Raw genomic sequence first — 15,816 nt, forward strand, 5'->3', positions numbered from 1 at the left:
GACGAGATCCTGAGGCCCATTGTTGTGCCATACATCCAAGAACATCACCTCATGTTGCAGCAGGATAATGCACGGCCCCATGTTGCAAGGATCTGTACACAATTCTTGGAAGCTGAAAATGTCCCAGTTCTTGCATGGGGGGCATACTCACCGGACATGTCACCCATTGAGCATGTTTGGGATGCTCTGGTCCGGCGTATACGACAGCGTGTACCAGTTCCTGCCAATATCCAGCAACTTTGCACAGCCATTGAAGAGGAGTGGACCAACATTCCACAGGCCACAACTGACAACCTGATCAACGCTATGCGAAGGAGATGTGTTGCACTGCATGAGGCAAATGGTGGTCACACCAGATACTGACTGGTATCCCCCCCCATTAAAACAAAACTGCACCTTTCAGAGTGGCCTTTTATTGTGGGCAGTCTAAGGCACACCTGTGTACTAATCATGGTGTCTAATCAGCATCTTGGTATGGCACACCTGTGAGGTGGGATGGATTATCTCAGCAAAGGAGAAGTGCTCACTATCACAGATTTAGACTGGTTTGTGAACAATATTTGAGGGAAATGGTGATATTGTGTATGTGGAAAAAGTTTTAGATCTTTGAATTCATCTCAGACAAAATTGGAGCAAAACCAAAAGTGTTGCGTTTATATTTTTGTTGAGTGCTTAAAGCAGTATGATTAACACACACGCACATGCACATGTACAGAGACACACATATACACACACCCTGTGTGCCTGTGTAGCCTGTCAGCTTTAATTTGATGGGAATTACATCCAAATCCGGTGAATGCTCATCACTCAACCATGAAATGTGACTGGTTGAGAAAGACCCAGAAATTGTTGTTTGCACAGTCTCTCCAGTCACAGGCACTGTGAAGCTTGTAACTCTCAGATTTGTCATGCATATCCTGGTGGCTCCCCTTATGAGGGGAAAAACAGAGTTATCACAATAGGATTTCTATAGCACTTTTCTATTTGAAGCAGAAGCTCAAAGCACTTTACATTGATGCCTCACATTTGCTTCTCAAGCCAAGGTCGGTACCCATTTTTACAGCTGGGTGGACTAAGACAATGCAAATGAAATATCTTGTCCAAGGACATAGGGAGCATGAGCAAGATTCATACCCAGGTCCCATATTAGCAGACCAGCTCCGTTATCCGCTGAGCTACCTGCACACACTTTTTGGACAGACTGCTGTCACAGGGATATATAACATTTGAATGATATGCTGGACCTTTTATCCACTGACTTGTTAACAACCAATGTATGTGTTAGTGTACATACAGATCTATGCTAACTGTACCCTTGAAATATGAAATTCATGAACAATGCGATGCAAGTTTATTAACATGTGTTTTAATATGCTTCAACACCAGAGGGGGTAAGTCAACTTCAAAGTCCGTTCTGAATTGGCTGATAACTAGTGAGGTCCCGTTTAGTACAGCATGCGACATGTTCATTTTGATAGACTCTAGATCAGGGGCTCATTAAAAGCCTGCTAACGAGTCTTTCATTGGATTCAGGTGTGTTGGAGCAGGGAGACAACTAAGAGTATCAGGAAGGTAGCTCTCAAGGACCGAACTTGAGCACCCCTGCTCTAGATCAACATTTGAAACAGGTTTTGAAACATTCCTGAGCAGTACGTCATATTAAGTCAGTCTGTTATATTATATTTTGTCCAGAATTTGTCAACATACTGAGGATCACGTTTCTCCCTGTGGTTGCTAACTTGTTAGTTGAGCGATAAGAATAAGATGTGTCCATTGTTCAGGAAGCAGACAAACTACAGGTGAGACAGCAGTTTGTGATTTTTGAGAATTAATCCAACATCCACCAGCCATCTAGGAGGTGGCAAACACACCGATATCCCATCATACTCTCACACGCACCACTAGCTTAGCTTATGGCAAGCTAAAAATGGACGCTCTCATTTTGGCCGAACAACCATCCAGTTTCTGGATATTCTGTGTTAGTACGCTCCCCTGGCCGACATGCTTATGAATTCCTGTGCAAAAATTAGTTCCTAGATAATTGTGATATATTCCTGTGAGACAATGAGTATATCTCATCTAAATTAATTCTAAAAATTTACCAGTAATAAAATTATAAAGATAACTGAAGTTTTAAGAGTGGCCGTAATAAATATTTAAGAAACTTAAAAGGTTTATGAGCAACTTCACCTGTTATTGTAAACATTGACATGATGGATTTTGATGTGGAAGAGTTCAGAAAGATACGACTGGAATGTTTTGATTGCCATTTACTGTTGGCGATGAAAGACTTGGGTGTTAAGTTTGTGTTAAAGTCAGAACAAGAAGCTGCACTGAAAGAGATCTATCTGGGAAGAGACACATTCTGTGTGTTGTTGCTCCAACGAGAGCAGCACGCTGAGCAGGGTGGCGAAAGTAGTCCGGCGAGCTCAGTCTGTGGGTGCGAGCTATCCCACAATGCTAAAATAGCAGAGATATCACTCCAATGAGAGCAGCACTCTGAGCAGGGTGATCTCCCATAGGCAAAAAAACAAACAAACAAACAAAAAGCACTGTTCTTATGATGGATCTAGTGCACCAACTTTCACCAGATGTAATATGGTTTTTCCTCATTATGTGTTCATGTAAGCTGGTGAATTGCAAGGTAGTAGGAAACTGGTTACGATGGACCAACTCACTTACCTTCTTGCTGTCCAAGCCTTGCACTGGTAACAGAAGGACATAAAACAGTGAGTGAATGTTGCATTCAAGATGATGGTAAATGAGTTAAAAAAAAAAAAAGAAGAAAAGAAATTCCACTCTGAACAATCCTTTGAGTAATTTTATTTGAGATGGAATTCATAATTTTGAATTTTACGACGTCTCATGAATGCTGCAGTAAATGGACGGCATTTATACAGCGCTTTTCCATCTGAATCAGAAGCTCAAAGCGATGTACAATGATGCCTCACATTCACACTCACACACCGATGTCAGGGTGCTGCCGTGCAAGGTGCTCACCACACACCGGGAGGAACTTGGAGATTAAGGACCTTGCCCAAGGGCCCCAACTGGTTTTCCCGTTCAGGCTGGGGTTTGAACCGTGGATCCTCTGGTCTCAAGCCCAACGCTTAACCACTAGACCATCACCTCCCAGTAACACACACCCAGCTGTTACACAGCTCAACATCTAATTGTCTATTTACTTTTGGCTCCTTAAAAAAGGTCACCATGTAAAGAGTGCTTTCAGTCCCACACCGTTTGCCGGATTTGATGTAATTAACCTCAAATTAAAGCTGGCAGAGTGCACTACGACCTCATCTTGCTCATTTGCATTCAACTCCAACATGCTGTGTTAGACAGCAAAAACAAAAAGCAATGTCCAAATATATATGAACATAACCGCAAATCATATAAAGATGGAAGTTCAGATGTTGGCGTATAATGTCCTTTCAAAGCTTAAACACTCCAACCTTTGTTTTTTGTTTGTTCATCTACCTGGTTTCCACTTTAGTTCACTTTTTATCTATCCATCACATGGATCGATCCAGTTGTATTCCCTCTCTGTAATGCTCCTTGTACTCCTCACCGTCCCCACTCATACGCTGTCTCTCCCCCACTTTCTCTGACTAGAGGAGAGTAATCTTCTGAGTGCTTTGCTGCTTTAGATTTTAGTGAGTCGAGGGAGGTGGGGGTCTTTGATGTTCTGCAGATACCATTCGAGACCACGGAATTAAATGCGGATTTACAATTTCTGTCATGGATTCTCCTCACATCCCCTCACTGTGCTGCCTTTGAGCTCATTTCCTTCTTTTTGCTTTAAATTCACACCACACATTTCATCAACCAAATTTCCTGCCTTCCAGTGATGCAGATCACAATAAACACACTGGTAGTGTGATTTAAGAGCACTTAGATCTTCCTTGTGCTTCTGCCACAATCTCATTCTGACAGGACGGTCAACAAAAAGGCCACATAAGATGTTGGCAGTCACCAGAATTGATTTAGCCATGCGTTACCCCAAGAAGCCCCATTGCCACTCGTATGATTCAAGGGGAGCTATATATATATATATATATATATATATATATATATATATATATATATATATATATATATATATATATATATATATATATATTAATAATAATACATTTTATTTGTTAGGCGCCTTTCTGGGCACTCAAGGTTGCCTTACAACAATACAACATAACAACGATAATATAAAATGACATTAAAACAAAGTTTAAAACAGTTAAGGTTAAAATTAAACAGGACAAAGCAGTTATGGTTTTAGTGAGTAGGCTTGTCTAAACAGATGAGTTTTGAGTTTAGATTTGAAGTCAGTGAGTGAAGTGATATTGCAGAGGTCTGGGGGGACAGCGTTCCAGAGCTGGGGAGCAGAGCAGCTGAATGCCCTGCTCCCCACAGTGACAAGACAGGCAGAGGGGACGGAAAGCTGGAGGGAGGAAGCGGAGCGGAGGGAACGGGCAAGTGAGTTAATGTGGATGAGGTCAGTCAAGTACGGGGGGGTGAGGTTGTGGATGGCTTTAAATGTGAGGAGCAGAAGTTTGTAGTGGATGCGGTGTGAGATGGGGAGCCAGTGAAGCTGCTGGAGAACCGGGGTGATGTGATTTATGGAGGGTGTGTGTGTGATGATGCGGGCAGCAGAATTCTGGACCAGTTGAAGTTTATGAATAGTTTTGTGGGGGAGACCAAACAGGAGGGAGTTGCAGTAGTCCAGACGGGAGGTGATGAGGCTGTGGACGAGGACGGGGGTGTAGTGAGGACTGAGGAAGGGACAAAGGCGGTGGATGTTTCGGAGGTGAAAGTAAGCAGAGCGGACAATGTTATTTATATGTGCGGTGAAGGAGAGGGAGCTGTCGAGGCTGACACCCAGACTCTTTACCTGAGGGGAAGGGGAGACGGGGACGCCGTTAATGAAAATGGAGAATGGTTGGGTTTTGTTAAGGGTGGATTTGGTGCCGGTGAGTAGGAATTCAGTTTTATTGCTGTTTAATTTAAGGAGGTTTGAGGTAAACCAGGAGTTGATTTCAGAGAAGCAGCTGGTTAGGGATGATGGCGGGAGAGTGGTGTTAGGTTTACTGGAAATATAGAGCTGGGTGTCATCCGCGTAGCAGTGGAAATTTATTTGATGCTTTCTGAAGATGTGGCCAAGGGGGAGTAAGTAGATAATGAACAGGAGGGGGCCTTGGACAGAACCCTGAGGAACACCAGAAGCGAGGGGAAGGGGTGTGAGGTGAAAGTTTTTAGCTGGATAAACTGAGTGCGGTCTGAGAGGTAAGAATGGAACCAGGTAAGGGGTGTGCCAGTAATGCCAATGGAGGCAAGACGGTCCAGAAGGATGGGGTGTGAGATGGTGTCAAAGGCTGAACTGAGATCTAGCAGGAGGATGGATAGTGAACCAGAGTCAGCAGAGAGGAGCAGGTCATTGGTAATTTTAAGAAGAACAGTTTCAGTACTATGGAGGGAACAGAAGCCAGATTGAAATTTTTCATACAAGTTTTTGGAGGAAAGGTGGGTTTGTAGTTGAGCGGCAACAGATTTTTCAAGAAGTTTTGAGATGAAAGGAAGATTTGAAATGGGGCGAAAATTATTGAGGTCAGACAGATCGGAACCAGGTTTTTTGAGGACAGGAGTGACAGCGGCAGTCTTGAGTGAAGGTTGTACAGTTCCAGAGGTGAGGGAGGCATGGATTATGGTAGTGATGAGAGGGGACAACACAGGAAGAGAAACTTTAACAAAGACAGTGGGGAGTGTGTCAAGTTGACAGAAAGAAGATTTAGATTTTTGAATAAGTGTGGAGATTTGGTTGACTGTAGGGAGGGTAAATATAGAGAATAGATGGGACAGGGCAGGAGGACATGGGAGGGATATATATATATTAGGGGTGTCGGAAAAAATCGATTCACGTCTGAATCGCGATTCTTATTTATTACGATTCTGAAGCGATCCAAAATGTCCAAGAATCGATTTTTAAAAAGCATTTTTTAAAACATTTTCTTGTTTACTCGCTGCATGTACTGTTTGTCAGGCAACGGCTTCTGTACTACAGCGTCCCCACAGGAGTGGGGGGGGGGGGGGGGGGATGGTCCAGCGTGCTTCAAACGCTCGTGAGCTGTAGAGTTCAGTGGCTGTAGCTTAGCATGGCGGACAAAGAGCTAATTCAGCCAGCACTGTCTTTGCTGAAGGCAAATGTTTGGGCGCATTTTGGATTTTATTATTTGCTGCGTAAGAAGGAGCTTGACATGACTTATGCTGTGTGCAAAATCTGCAAAATGAAAGTCAAGTACATTCGGAAACACTTCAAATCCGCAAGCCCACATGTTACATCATCACCCGGAGCTAAAAGAGGGGAGCAGCGTTATCTGCCGACTACTGACCAGCGCTTCGCTAAACTGCCAGCCAACTCCGAACAAGCAAAGCAGATAAGTAAATTTACATCTAGAATCACTTGATTAACCTTGTAAAGCTGCATTTTCTTAAACATAAACATTTTTCAAGTAATATAACTATTTCTCAGAGCTCTTTGAATCGAAAATCGATTCTGAATTGAATCGTCACCCCAAGAATCGGAATCGAACTGAATCGTGAGTTGTTGAACAATATATATATATATATATATATATATATATATATATGAGGTCTGTCCAAAAAGTATCGGACCTTTTTATTTTTTGCAAAAACCATATGGATTTGTATCACGTGTGATTGCATCAGTCAAGCTTGAACCTTCGTGCACATGTGTGAGTTTTTTCATGCCTGTCGGTTGCGTCATTCACCTGTGAGCAGGCTTTGTGTGAGCAGTGGTCCACCCCTCTCGTCGGATTTTTATTGCAAATAAATGTCTGAACGATTTGGAGCTTTGCTACATCAAATTTTTCCAGAAACTGTGAGAGACCTCCAGCTGGACACCATTTGGAAAATTAATATGGCTTTTAGTGACGATTTTATGGGGATTACACAGATTAAGGAGTGGTCCAGCCGGTTTAAAGACCATCCACAGCGTGGCGCGGCACGGCACATTCCACTGTTACAGGAGTTTTTGTCATGGAAAGAGGAGCAGAGGAATTCCGCGTGTCGCGGCGGAGCCGCATGGCACAAAGCAACGCTGTGATGAAGCCTTACAGGACATGTTGGAGCATGTCCAGCTCATGCACAATTTCTCAGATACTCACACGACTGAAAAGCAACCGGAAGCCATCTGAAAGCCACCTGAAAGCCGTCCTGTGAGACCAACACGGAGGTAGCCTTACAGGACATGTTGGAGCATGTCCAGCTCATGCACAATTTCTCGGATACTCACACGACTGAAAAGCAACCGGAAGCCGTCTGAAAGCCACCTGAAAGCCATCCTGTGAGACCAACACGGAGGTGGTTTTGTCCCGCGCCATGAGCGGCATGGTGGCGTAATCCTCCGCTTCTCTTTCCATGAAAAAAACTCCTGTAACAGTAGAATGTGCAGAAAAAGTGCTGATGTCCATGCCTTCTGCCTTCACGATGGAAACAATCTGGTTGTTTCAGCGGGGTTTGAGCCAGTCGATCAGCGCTCGGAGTGCGCCGCGCTCTCAGACGCTGTGGGCAGTCTTTAAACTGGCTGGAGCACTCCTTAATCTGTGTAATCCCCATAAAATCGTCGCTGAAAGCCATCTAAATTTTCCGAATGGTGTCCAGCTGGAGGTCTCTCACAGTTTCTGGAAAAATTTGATGCAGCAAAGCTCCAAATCGTTCAGACATTTATTCGCAATAAAAATCCGACGAGAGGGGCGGACCACTGCTCACACAAAGCCTGCTCACAGGCGAATGACGCAACCGACCGACGAGAAAAAACTCACGCATGCGCACGAAGGTTCAAGCTTGGCTGATGCAATCACACGTGATTCAAATCCATATGGTTTTTGCAAAAAATAAAAAGGACCGATACTTTTTGGACAGACCTCATATATATATATATATATATATATATATATATATATATATATATATATATATATATATATATATATATGAGAGAGAGTAGTGAATTAACACTAGTAATTGAGCTTACCTCAAATCACCTGGATGATTTTATAACAGTGTTATAATATCAATATGTTTAGGATCAGCCAACAGGAAATATTTAATCAGTCTGTTATCTTCCAGTCAAAAGATTTACAGGTTAAAATCCGACGTCTCTGTTCAAACATATAAACTACAGACAACTGCATACATTTAAACATATATTTAACTCAGTCAGGGGTTTCTGTGAAGGCTCTCAGTTGTCCAGGTGGTTTCCATAGTAGAGAAGCTTGAATCTTCGACTGGACTGGGATGCTTGACGCAAGGACGTTTCGCTTGAAATCGCAGAAGCTTCCTCAGCTAAAATTCTTGCTCTGGTAGTCTGACTTCTGTCTTGACTCTTGTAGAGAAGAATAACGGAAGCCACAAAACCTGGAGTTTTAAACCTAACCAGACCCCTCCTACTGAGAGGCAGACTGCTATTGGCTAGTGACTAAACAATTGCTTTAATTAGCACCTATTGTGCTCTAGTTAGCACCCTCCTAAAGACAGGGTAGCTGTCCCTCCCTCTCCTAACGGCTCTCCTGACAAGTCTCCTGATGACGTGAATGACTCATTACCATGAACAAAAGACTGAAACTGCTTTGACCTGAGTACCCCATTGTAAACAGGGGACAAAGCGTGTCTCAGACCCCCTCCCCAGTTAAGGCTGGGTTTCAACTGTTTCACATACAATTCCGTTATTCTTCTCTACAAGAGTCAAGACAGAAGTCAGACCACCAGAGCAAGAATTTTAGCTGAGGAAGCTTCTGTGATTTGAAGCGAAACATCCTCGCTTCAAGCAACCCAGTCCAGTCGAAGATTCAAGCTTCTCTACTCAGTCAGGGGTTAAACAGAACAGGACACATCACAGTAATGGATTCTTAGGATAACACTGAGGTTCAGTAGACAATTATTATATAACAGGAGTGTAATCTTGAGCGTTCTGTGGCAAATTTAAGAATGGATTACTCCATGTTTAGTAGGGAATTTATTGTGGTGTTTGTTAATGTGAGATATTAGTGAGGAAATTGAATAGAATTTAAATAAAGCCACTTCTGTTTAAATTCTGACAGAACCAAACACCTTACTTTGCAGCTGCGTTGGGTGTTTCAGGGGTTATGTGCTGGCAGCTGCTCGTTTCTAACGTTGCTTGTCCGTACGTCTCAAACAGCTCACTGTGGTGGACCTTGACACTACCAGCACTACCCAGTCTAGAGCCCCAAGGCCAGCCAAAGGCACACCTGTGCAATAATCTTAATCAGCATCTTGATATGCCACACCTGTGAGGTGGGATGGATTATCTCAGCAAAGGAGAAGTGCTCACGAACACAGATTTAGACCGATTTGTGAACAATATTTGAGAGAAATAGGCCTTTTGTGTATATAGAAAATGTTGTAGATCTTTGAGTTCAGCTCATGAAAAATAGGAACAAAAACAGACGTGTGTGTTTTTGTTGTTGTGTATATATACATACATACATACATACATACATACATATATACACTCAACAAAAATATAAACGCAACACTTTTGGTTTTGCTCCCATTTTGTATGAGATGAACTCAAAGATCTAAAACTTTTTCCACATACACAATATCACTATTTCCCTCAAATATTGTTCACAAACCAGTCTAAATCTGTGATAGTGAGCACTTCTCCTTTGCTGAGATAATCCATCCCACCTCACAGGTGTGCCATATCAAGATGCTGATTAGACACCATGATTAGTGAACAGGTGTGCCTTAGACTGTCCACAATAAAAGGCCACTCTGAAAGGTGCAGTTTTATCACACAGCACAATGCCACAGATGTCGCAAGATTTGAGGGAGCGTGCAATTGTCATGCTGACAGCAGGAATGTCATCCAGAGCTGTTGCTCGCGTATTGAATGTTCATTTCTCTACCATAAGCCGTCTCCAAAGGCGTTTCAGAGAATTTGGCAGTACATCCAACCAGCCTCACAACTGCAGACCATGTGTAACCACACCAGCCCAGGACCTCCACATCCAGCATGTTCACCTCCAAGATCGTCTGAGACCAGCCACTCGGGCAGCTGCTGGAACAATCGGTTTGCATAACCAAAGAATTTCTGCACAAACTGTCAGAAACCGTCTCAGGGAAGCTCATCTGCATGCTCGTCGTCCTCATCGGAGTCTCGACCTGACTCCAGTTCATCGTCGTAACCGACTTGAGTGGGCAAATGCTCACATTCGCTGGTGTTTGGCACGTTGGAGAGGTGTTCTCGTCACGGATGAGGCAAATGGTGGTTACACCAGATACTGACTGGTATCCCCCCCCCAATAAAACAAAACTGCACTTTTCAGAGTGGCCTTTTATTGTGGACAGTCTAAGGCACACCTGTGCACTAATCATGGTGTCTAATCAGCATCTTGATATGGCACACCTGTGAGGTGGGATGGATTATCTCAGCAAAGGAGAAGTGCTCACTATTACAGATTTAGACTGTTTTGTGAACAATATTTGAGGGAAATGGTGATATTGTGTATGTGGAAAAAGTTTTAGATCTTTGAGTTCATCTCGTACAAAATGGGAGCAAAACCAAAAGTGTTGCGTTTATATTTTTGTTGAGTATATATATGTCCCTAGTCGCACACACATAAAGCATTTTGTTTTTTCCGTATTCTGGTGTAAGCAGGTGAACCACAATAACAACATTTAAAACCCCAAAATCCCGAACTCCCATGGTGCATTCCAGCACAATGTCCATTGTTTACAGGTTAGCTAAAATGGCTAATTTCTCCAAAATTATTAGTCCTATCAACTTTCCATCTTCACAGCATTCATCCTTGGCTGAAAATACATTAGCATTCCAAACGGCAAATGTCAGCTGTCCCGCGTCCCTCGCACACACGCACGCACGCACGCACTCAGAACCTTTTGTTTTTTATGCATTCTGCTACAAGCAGGTGCTTTTAATTTTTACAGAAATGGGAGCGGAAGACATTAAAAGCGATACTTATTTCACTCACGGTAAAGACAATGTGACACTTAACTAAACTGAATAAACCAAATGAACTACAAAAACAAGAATTAATAACACTAACAACCCTGTTAAACAAACAAAATAAATCATAACACTAACAATACTGTTAAACTAACATGAACCACAATAACAACATTTAAAACCCTGAAATCCCATGGTGCATTGCAGCACAATGTCCATTGTTTGCTGGTTAGCTAAAATTGCTAATTTCTCCAAAAATATTAGTCCTATCAACTTTCCATTTTTGCAGAGGTCATCCTTGACCCAAAATACATAAGTATACCAAGCGGCAAATGTCAGCTCTCCCCAGTTTTTTCATGATCAAAGGCGTACGTACCCACACACACACACATGCACACAGAGGCCACTTTACTATATATATATATATATATATATATATATATATATATATATATATATATATATATATATATATATATAATAATCTCCACCTGTGTCATGGACTTGTTCTTTCACTGCCGCTGTGTCACCTGAGATTTATTGCTGTCAGTTATGATATGAAGCCAGTGATCATGTCTTTTCTGAAGCCTGAGGCATGTTAGGAGTAATAATGCCGCTGTCACGTATAACCAGCATGTATCCATGAATGCAGATGTGGATGTACAATCGTGAGCTCTCATTGGCTGGACACACATGGCTGACACACATGCACATGAGGTGTGACATGTTGACTAAACACAGTACAGGGTGGGCACCGTTCAGCCGAGAGTAAGAGGGATCATGCTTGATGTGCACTTGTACAGAAGCGTGCAGAACCTTTATCCTGATCCTGAGTCATCGCACATGTGAAAAATTCTATAGTTGCTTTCCTCCAAGATAACTGTAGTGGGCATGACTTTACTAACTCTTTAGTTTAAAACATTCTAACCCATAAAATGATGCATAATTAGGGGCGTGGTCACTTTGAGTGACAGCTGGCTGAGAGGAGACTTCACAATCCCAGTGTCACTCGCTTGTAGGCCACTAAGTGCTGCTAGCTGTTGTGGATACAGTGATCAGTCAGGGGAAACCTGACGCAGAGAAGCACTCAGGGCTTTAAAAGATCACAGTTGATTGCAGAGGTCAAAGGTCAGGTTCAGGCAGCAATCATTACACAGATAATAAGTTCTCTCAGCAACAGTGTCATTTATCGGCAGGCAGTCTCATGGATCAAAGAGCGTAATCCCTAAGGCATTACTAATCAATTGCAGATCAACCCACACTTAAAAGAAACGATGAGCAATAAACCCCCACTTATAACACTCTATATGACTCTTTTCCATAACTGGCTGCATCTTTAAAATATCCTGTATTCATGTACAGTCTACAATAGTGGTTCTGAGAACAGAATTTTCAGTTTAGCTTTACAGATTGAGCTTTTTATGCCTATTTCCACAAGTCACACGTAGCATGTGCATGTTTTGGGATTAAGATAATTTGTTGACAACAGAAACTGTTTTTAACCTCACAAACAGAGCAGCTTTTAGACACAGTGGCATTGCAAATATCCCGATGTGCCAACAATATAATCAAACACTGTTTAGCCTTGTGTGCCAAAATGATGTGATAATTAGTGTTATGAATCTGACTCTGTATCTGGTGTGAACACTTTTAAAATCATTACTCATAAAATATTCAGCACAAATTGTTGGTGCACCAATCATAATTGCTTCATAATTGCATCTTCTCCAGAGATGTTAAACCAGATTCAGGTCTGGGCTCTGGCTGGGCCACTAAAGTTGCCCTGAACCCACTCCTTTGATATCTTGGCTGTGTGCTCAGGGTCATTGTCAATGCTGAAGAATGAACTGTCACCCCAATCTGAGGTCAAGAGCGCTCTGCAGCAGGTTTTCATCCAGGATGTCTCTGTGCATTGCTACATTTATGTTTTCCTCAATCCTGACTAGTCTCCCAGTTCCTGCTGCTGAAAAACATCCCCACAGCATGATGCTGCCACCACCATGCTTCATTGTAGGGATGATGTCTGGTTTCCTCCAAACATAACACCTGACATTCATGTGATAGAGTTCAATCTTTATCTCATCAGACTAGAGAATTTTGTTTCTCATGGTCTAAGAGTCCTTCAGGTGCCTTTTGGCAAACTCCACACAGGCTGCCATGTGCCGTTTTCTAAGGAGTGACTTCTGTCTGGCCACTCTTACCATACAGGCTTGACTGGTGGATTGCTGCAGAGATGGCTGTACTCCTGGAAGGTTCTCCTCTCTCCACAGAGAAATAGTAGCGCTCTGACAGAGTGACCATCAGGTTCTTGGTCACCTCCCTGACTAAGGACCTTCTGCCGCGATCACTCAGTTTAGATGGGCAGCCAGTTCTAGGAAGAGTCCTGGTAGATTCAAACTTCTTCCATTTGCAGATGATGGTGGCCACTGTGCTCATTGGGACCTTCAAAGCAGCAGATATGGTTCTGTACCCTTTCCCAGATTTGTGCCTTGAGACAATCCTGTCTTGGAGGTCTACAGACAATTCTTTTGACTTCATGCTTAATTTGTGCTCTGACATGCACTGTCAGCTGTGGGACCTTATATGTAGACAGGTGTGTGCCTTTACAAATCATGTCCATTCAACTGAATTTACACTAGGTGGACTCTAATTAAGCTGTAGAAATATCTCAAGGATGATCAGTGGAAACAAGATGCCTGATCTCACCTGATCTCAATTTTGAGTTCCATGGCAAATGCTGTGAATACTTACGTACATGAGATTTCTTAGCTTCTTATTTTTAATAAATTTACAAAAATCTAAAAAAAAAACTTTTTCACATTGTCATTATGGGGTATTGTGTGTATATGTTTGAGGGAAAAAATAATAATTTCATCCATTTTGGAATAAGGCTGTAACATAACAAAATATGGAACGAGTGAAGCGCTGTGAATACTTTCTGGATGCACCGTAAACAAATGAAAAGTAAAGCATATATCGAGTTGCACAGTAAATTCGTGTCAATGGGAGTGACAAGAGATGTAATCCATTTCATAAATGTTTAATGAAAAAAGAAAGTTTGTATTTGTACTTTGTCTGACAGTGCTGAAATGGCTGACGGCAGCTCTCTGCTGCTCACAAATGAAAACTACCGTACCAAACATGTATCGAACAATCACTTGTGTGTACCATGACACCCCTAAACAATAGTGATTTTTTTTTCTTCACTAAAATTAGATAATACCATTATTTTCATGAAATGAAATGTTTCAGTCACTTCTATCTATCACTTTTTGATTTGAATGGACAGCTATTTTTAAATGAAATGGCACACTACACAAAAGTCCATGTACTTTTCATATATTCCCAGACCAGAAATTACATTTTCTTCAGTGTTCCTGACCAGATACTGAGTATATAGGATGCCAGTTTATGAATAACACCAACATAAAGAACAGTTTAGTCACTATTATTATCAAAACACAACCATCTCTTTTCAATTCATTGCTTTGTTTGAAGAACTTATGCATATTTTCATAAAGTGCAATGGGATTACTGAATGAATTAGTCCATGCCTGAACATAAAACAGTGTTTTCCACAACATCCATTTGGTTGTTAAGCAAACGAAGGCCCAGTACACCAGAAGGGCTACAAGTTTTATGATACATGGATGGAACATGAGGAAACACAAAGTAAGTTCAGAATATGTAAACAAACCCCAGATCGGTCATAACTTCACCACTTGGATCCAAAACAAACATAAACATCAGTTACAATAAGTTCCTGAAATTATATGGACAAAAGAGTCTTGTGGGATGCAAAAGTAAACAGTCTGTGCTTGAACATGGGTACTAAGAGTTTATTCCATCTCCTCAATTTTTAAAAAATATACCTTTCTTGATTTTCAAAAAACATAATTACATCAAAGCACAAAATCCACAGCAGTGGCAATTATTATTATTATTATTAAGTAGTAGTAGTAGTAGTATTAGAAGTATTAACATATCCTTACATGTCACTGTTTACAGTGCGTCCAGAAAGTATTCACGACGCTTCACTTTTTCCACATTTTGTTATGTTACAGCCTTATTCCAAATGGAGTAAATTATTTTTCCCCTCAAAATTCTACTCACAACACCTCACAATGACAACATGAAAAAGTGTTTTTGAAATTTTTGCAAAAAAACAAAAAAACAAAAAAAAAAAACAACTAAACTTAGAAATCACATGTAAATAAGTATTCACATCCTTTGCTCAATACTTTGTTGATGCATCTTTGGCAGCAATTCAAGTCTTCATGAATATGATGCCACAAGCTTGGTGCACCTATCTTTGGGCAGTTTTGTCCATTCCTCTTTGCCGCACCTCTCAAGCTCCATCAGGCTGGATGGGGAGTGTCGGTGCACAGCCATTTTCAGATCTTTCCAGAGATGTTCAATCAGATTCAGGTCTGGGCTTGGGCTTGGTCACTCAAGGACATTCACAGAGTTGTGCTGAAGCCACTACTTTGATATCCTGGTTGTGTGCTTAGGGTCACTGTCCTGCTGAAAGACGAACCGTCACCACAGTCTGAGGTCAAGATCACTCTGGAGCAGGTTTTTATCCAGGATGTCTCTGTACATTGCTGTGTTCATCTTTCCCTCAATCCTGATGAGTCCCCAGTTCCTGCTACTGAAAAACATCCCCACAGCATAATGCTGCCACCACTATGCTTCACTGTAGGGATGGTGCCTGGTTTCCTCCAAACACAACTCTTGGCATTCATGCAAAAGACTTTTGTTTGAATTTTGTTTCGCATGGTCTGAGAGTCCTTCAGGCCTGATTGATGCAG

The sequence above is a fragment of the Thalassophryne amazonica genome, chromosome 12 (genome assembly GCF_902500255.1).
Source record: "Thalassophryne amazonica chromosome 12, fThaAma1.1, whole genome shotgun sequence".
NCBI lineage: Eukaryota > Metazoa > Chordata > Actinopteri > Batrachoidiformes > Batrachoididae > Thalassophryne > Thalassophryne amazonica.